Below are 6,590 nucleotides of genomic sequence, written 5' to 3' on the forward strand. Positions count from 1 at the left end.
GAAAAAGCAGAACAAAGTAAAACCGTCAAACGAGACCAAATAATAATAACAGTTCAGTCGTTAAGCAAAGTCAAGGACTTTTAGTTCCTCCTCGAGGGCTACAGATAATATTCTGAGCCATATCCTGTGAGCTGTGTTGTAGATACTGGAACCCCCGCCAGGTAAAAGAATTTAACTACATGATGACCAGGCTGTAGCCATGACATAAGCTGCCACAATGCCAAGAACTGGCCTCAAAGAAATGGTAACAAACCGACCCTGGAACTAAAGACTAAACTGTACTTAAAACCATCAAGATGACAAGATGACACTGGTCAGACTGCTGCAGGACCAATTTCAAGATGACCATCAGAGCTGACTGTGCTGTTTCCGCATGTAGCCCCCTCCCTCCCTCTATAAAATCTCTCACCCACTGCTTGTCAGTGGGGGTGAGTTGGCCTTTGGACAGGAGTCCTCCCCACTGCATTGCTTGCCTCCCAAATAAAGCACACTTTCCTTTTCACCAACCTTGCCTTTTTAATTGCTTTTGAGCAGTGAGCAGCCAGACCCCCACGTTCAATTACAGTTAGCTGATATTTTTCCCTTTTCAAGGAGTGGGCCTTAGCATATAAAGATGTGTGATAAATCTATCTTCATTCCTTCTTCCACCAAACTAGACGTTTTTGTGGTCTCTTTTTAAGTCAGCAGTGTCTTAATACTCCTTAAAAATGCACACTGTCATGTTTTGACCAGGAACATCTTTACTTCACATTTACACATGCCCTCCCTTAACAGTCAGACTTCAGCTTCCATGCATTCACCAGTGACACAAAGCCAATTCATCAAACCGTTCCTTTCTTCTTAGACTACAGAGCTTCTTAACTGACCATGTTTTCTTTTCCCTCACTGAGGCCTCTACCAGCATCTCATAATTACCTCAAATTCATCTCATTTAAAAGCTAATTCCCCCAACTCTTGAGGGTGTAGCTACTTCCTGCAGTTGTCTCCGAGTTACTTCAAGATTTTTTTGTTTTTTATTTTTCACCTAATGCTTTAACAACAGGGAAACCAGTTCCCTATATTGTCTCCTGTTTGAAATATCTAGTTTGGTTTTGCTTTTTGACTGGACTCTGTCTGACATAACAGGTCAATGGATTATTTGAACTCCTTCCAGTTTATGGGCTAAAAATCACACAGTGATCCAGTGTTATAAATTATTTTTAACTTGGTAATTAGCTGACAATTTGATTAGGTTCTGCATCAGTTCTCCATTTTTTTTTCTTTTTGAAAGCCAATAATTTAGAGGGCTGGGGAAAACACTCAGCTTACCAAAGTACCTGTTATTCAGTCTCTAGGACTATTCATTTTCTCAATTTCTGGGAGACTTTCAAAATATATTTTATCAAGACTGATTAAATGGCTATTAATTATAGTTGTTACTAGTGGTACCTTATTTATTATACATGTTCAAAAGCATTGGGAACTATTATTAACTTCAATACTCCTTTGCCACTACCATATTTTGGATAAAATGCTTTTATCATGTACTCTCAATATAATTTTCACCTTAACAAAATTAAGCTATAAATTTATGGAAAATGTTTGCCGTTGACCTAACTAGGAAGTCATCAACTGCCCATGAATCAAATCTGACCTATTTTCTGTCAGAAATATGACTGTTTTTCAGTTTTTGTTGGTGAAAAACTTGTTTTCAAATTTTTTTCTATTATTAACATCAGGAAATGTTTGTTTTCTCCAATATGTGGAATATTTACTATGTTTTGTTGAAAATATCTCCAAAGAACTATAATGAAAGAATGAAATTGTTCTATTTTTAAAAAAAGATTAATTTATCATTTCCCCTATATTTATTTACTCACTGTCTCATAAGCCTAATTTCTACAGAAGACACACACAATGTATACTTAATGTAGAAACTTTCCAGTATTAATTACCCCATGTCCTCCTATTCACATCCCTTATATCATTTGTCCTCTGCCTTTGCTATCTCTTATAAATCTTTGGTCAAAGTCATGATGAGCTATTGTTAAACATGATGCATACCCATAAGAAAGTGTAGGATTAAATAAATGTTTGTTACTTATTGTGTGTGACTATGTGTAAATTAAAATAAAATGTCAAATAGTATCATATTTCTATGAATAGGTACCACTGAGGAATTGAACAGATAACATTTATAGTCTTCCAGAAAACAAAACAATAGATATTGCATGTAGGCAATATATGACCAAATGTTCTTAATATATAGTATTTTATGTTATTGCAATTTCAGACAAAAATAGGGGTCCACTTTGGAAATATTCCATAGAATCATTATATAGTAGAGAATGGCAGTCCAGTTGAAGAAGTCTTCTGTCGATGACTGAACTATTTAACTGCTGCTACCAGGACTCTTGAGAGCATTGGGTGATCCTTTTATACAGAGGGACACAAATTGGTAGAATCATTTGTATTTATTTGGTTGGTTTGGGGTCAATGAGGAGGCAGTTAGCGCTAGCATCCATGCTATGACCAATTGAAATGTGAAATATCAAAGGATTCTCATTGGACGATGTCTCCTGAAGGTCAGCTGTTCTTAAAAGAAATAATGACAACACATAGTGACTACCCCAGGGACATGGTTTTTTACAGGTTACATTTATTCAAATAAATTATTTGTACATGATCATTGTATCAAGATAAAAAATCCAATAAAGTGATATTGCCCCACACACATACAATACATACAAAAGATCTCTTCCCAAATCCAAGCTATAAATTGTTACATATACTAACCCACTTCAACGTTGAGCCTGTATGAAAGTATTTATCATAGAACAAAAGAACAACAATACTATAAATGTTACTGTCGTGATGTTTAGTGTATAATGGTATTTGAACATTTACTGTTGCTTAGAATTAGATGTACTTTGGAAAGAATATTTCTTTATGTTAAATTTAATAGGATAAAGACATAGCTGGGGGTTGATGCCCGTTCGTGACTATTATCTCTTTTGTTTGCTTGATGGAAAATAATGAAAAGCCTATATAGAAAATATATAAAGTAGAAACCATAGAAGAAATCCTGTTTTTTACTATCATTTTTGTATTTTTCTGTGATAAATAAGACAAAGAGTAACTGAGATATTCTGAGACAAGACATATATGAACTCTTGACTGAATAAGATATTCAGTGACCAGAAAAAGACATATGCTTATGCTCATAACTTGGAAACTTAACACCGAACTATAAACTTCAGGAAGAAAGTAACTCAACCTCAATCTTTTACTGTATATAAATGTAGCATTAAACCTGATGCTTATAGAAGAGTACTATATTCCTGTAAGTATATTTCTGGGTTTGCTCCACACCAAGGCACTATGCTTAATGGCTGCTTGATCTACATTTCCCATCTAGAAGTATTACAGTGTTTCTCTATCATTGTGGTTTATCAAGTTTGCCTGTTAATATCTCCATTTGATTCATATTTTTGAAGTTATGTTGTTTAGACAGGCTTGGAGGGTCATTTCTGTCAATATTATGCAACATTCCTAATGACTGTTGGGGAAATTAAAAATCCTACCAACCAAAAGACCTCTCTCTCTCTCAGTGTAGCAGAGAAAAGACACATGATTTATTATTGAATATGTGTATTCATATACATGAATATGTGTATACAGGCAGTCCTCAGAAAACTGTAAATTCTTGACAGAATTTCACACAAATTTGTAGAGTAACATAAAAGAAGGAATAATTAAAGCTTCTCTATCTTCTCAAGAGACAAATAGATGCAACTTGTGAGTCCTGTGTACCTCATGAGAAATGTGAGTTAACTAGTATGATGCGCTTACAATTGTTGGGTCAGAATTTTCTTAATCTTTCATGTAAAGTCAAATGTCAAGCCTGTTATTGGGCTTATTATGTTTCAAGGAGATGGTATAGTAATTGTACTTACTTCACAGGATCATTTTAAAGATTAAATGAGCTGTCTGTAAAATACTTAGAACAGTGCCAGCACACAATAATTGCTGTGTATATATTGGATTAAAATCATTATATGCCTATGGCTTCACAGATATGAATAGCATACCTTCTGTAAGATCAATGCAAACAATACAATTTTCATTGAAAACCACATATTGGGTACTGTGATAAAATTATTGGACAAGATTATTTAGTGTTCAGAAATACAAAGAGTCCTGCTCTTAATGGAGTTACATGAGTCTTAGGTGTTTTTTTTTTGGTTTGGTTTGGTTTTTTTTGCTTTAGAAGTCCAGTTACCTTGGAGTTTATTTAATCTAAGAGAAAAAGTCATAATGTTTTCATGCAATACATACTTCGTTCTTTAAATAACAATTCTGACAAATAACAGAAAGAATTAAGGAATGCTGTATTTGTGATCCATACAAAACACGCACATTTTGGGTTATATATAATTTAAAGAAATGTCCCAAACACTTTTCAAAATACTGTGGTAGCCAATACATAGAGGCATGCCTTAGGTGGTCATAGGAATGCAGTTTAGAGAATAAAGAAAAAAATCACACTGTAACTACTCAATTTCTTCAAAATCACTGAGCAAGAAAAGCAACAATGAACTTCCATACTGATTTTACATGACTTCTATGCAGTACCTTGACTTAAATCCAAGAGCAGAAGACTCTCCTCCTCTATTTTTGGTAAACAGCTGCATGGTAAACTTAAATGACTTTTCCCCCGGATTTTACCTGGGAGTGGCCTTTTAAATTTTTTTTATTTAAAAGAGGGCAGGTTTGGCACTTTTATACTGATGTCACCAATGTTAATATTTCTTGGAATCTCAGGAAGATTTGTATTCTTTACAGCTGATACAGCACGGGCTGGAGCTCCCGCTAAGCCAGCCTCAGATTTCTCCAGTTTATTTTGTGCATCAATTTGTGTAACAATCTCATTCATGTTGGTCTCCAATACCACTCCCCCCATCACCATTTCTGCAAGAATATTGTGAACCTTGTCTACACGGAAAATTAAATCCAGTTCACAGACGTTTTCAAAACACTTGTCTAATGTTTCCACAAATACTTGAATTAGATCTAAAATGTCAAGTTCATTTTCTGAAGAATCCACACAGAAGACAAAATATAATGTTGCATAATGTCTATAAATCAGTTTGTTGTCAGATCCTCCAATTAATAATCCTCCTTCCAGGAAATTACAAACATTTTCATCTCTCTTAGATACCAAATGATGATGATTTGCTGTTGTGTATTTTCACTATAGGGCTGGTAGAACTTGGAGAGCCGCGGCTTCCCGTGGTTGTTAAAGATGAGGATCGCCTTGATCATGGCTGAGCCGGGCCGACCCGGTGGGAGCTGGGGGCCAGGACGGGGGGCGGGGGCGGGCACACGAGCCTAGCCTCGGGATCTCGCTGGCGATCCTTCCCCACCCGCCCCCTCCCGCACACGCACGCGCCGAGTCTTAGTTTTGACTCTACTTGATTCAGGGATAGACACTTTTTCGTAACCTGATTACTTTTTTAAATTACTTTCATCAAATTTTTTAAAAATTCAAGAATACCCTTTATATATCTTTACTCCTTGAAATATTATAAATCCAGATAATATAAATCAAAATTAAAAACCTCTATAAAACACAGACTACCACAATGAGATCTGTAAGAACTGTGTAGTATAATTTTTAAGGCAACATGCACTCATACTTTAACAGCAATTGCAAAAATGTGAAAAGATGAAAGTCCTTCATATTGTGTACAAAATATTTGTAGAAAGGTTGCCAGAAAACAAACAATATTTAATTAGGAAAAACTTACTTCATAAACTGTTTGACATCATTAGCTACTTCTCACGTATTTTATAGGAGGTATGCCTTTTCATATGAAGCATACTGTATTTTCTTGGTTTTAACTATAAAGATAATGACTTAAAAGACTGTTAATTCACTAAACATTAAAACACACACTTGAGCAATTGTGGTTATTTTATTACAAGTTGTATTTATTTCAGGTAAGATAAATATACACTTTTCACTAAGGTTCCCAAGCATTCTAGATAGCCATCATCATTGTATTGTGCTCTGTTTTATTTTGTTGTGTTTTCTGCCAGCATTCTCTGCATCTTTACTTTATAATATGTGATTCTGTTTGACAGGGTGATGAGAGAGGGTGGGGATAGTAAGAGCTAAGCTGCCTACTTGCTCCAAAGTGTGTCACCTTTGAAGAATATAATTGAAAACAGAGCATGGGATACCTAATCTCATCCCTCAGAAGCATTTTAATTAATGTTCTTTCAGGGTAAAGAGAGCAAAGTGACCTGGTTACTAGAACACCTTTATTAAATTATAATACCACATTTGCCAAGCTAGAAAACCAAACCCCTTTTTAATACTGCTTGTATAGATGTAGGCAGTTGTCAATGACCATGTGGCATATAATTGAAAAAAGTTACATCATAAGGAACAAAGTGTTTGGAGAATTAATATTTAACTCACAATACTTTCCTTTTATTTCCAGTAAGAGTAATTCCCAAAATTAATCAGTAAGCATGTCAATTGAATTAATTGTGTTTTTAATCATTTTCACTTAACTAGTCAACAACGTTTAAGGAGATGTTAA

At 34.9% G+C, this 6,590-nt stretch overlaps 1 pseudogene; it reads right to left on the minus strand.

The window, feature by feature from the left end:
* Positions 1-4,116: 4,116 nt before the first annotated feature.
* On the minus strand, positions 4,117-5,337 carry LOC111179033 (AP-3 complex subunit sigma-1 pseudogene; annotated as a pseudogene).
* Between the last annotated feature and the right edge of the window lie 1,253 nt (positions 5,338-6,590).

Source organism: Delphinapterus leucas, chromosome 5 (assembly GCF_059928025.1).
Source record: "Delphinapterus leucas isolate spDelLeu-1000000601 "Yukka" chromosome 5, BTC_Dleu_Yukka2, whole genome shotgun sequence".
Lineage (NCBI taxonomy): Eukaryota > Metazoa > Chordata > Mammalia > Artiodactyla > Monodontidae > Delphinapterus > Delphinapterus leucas.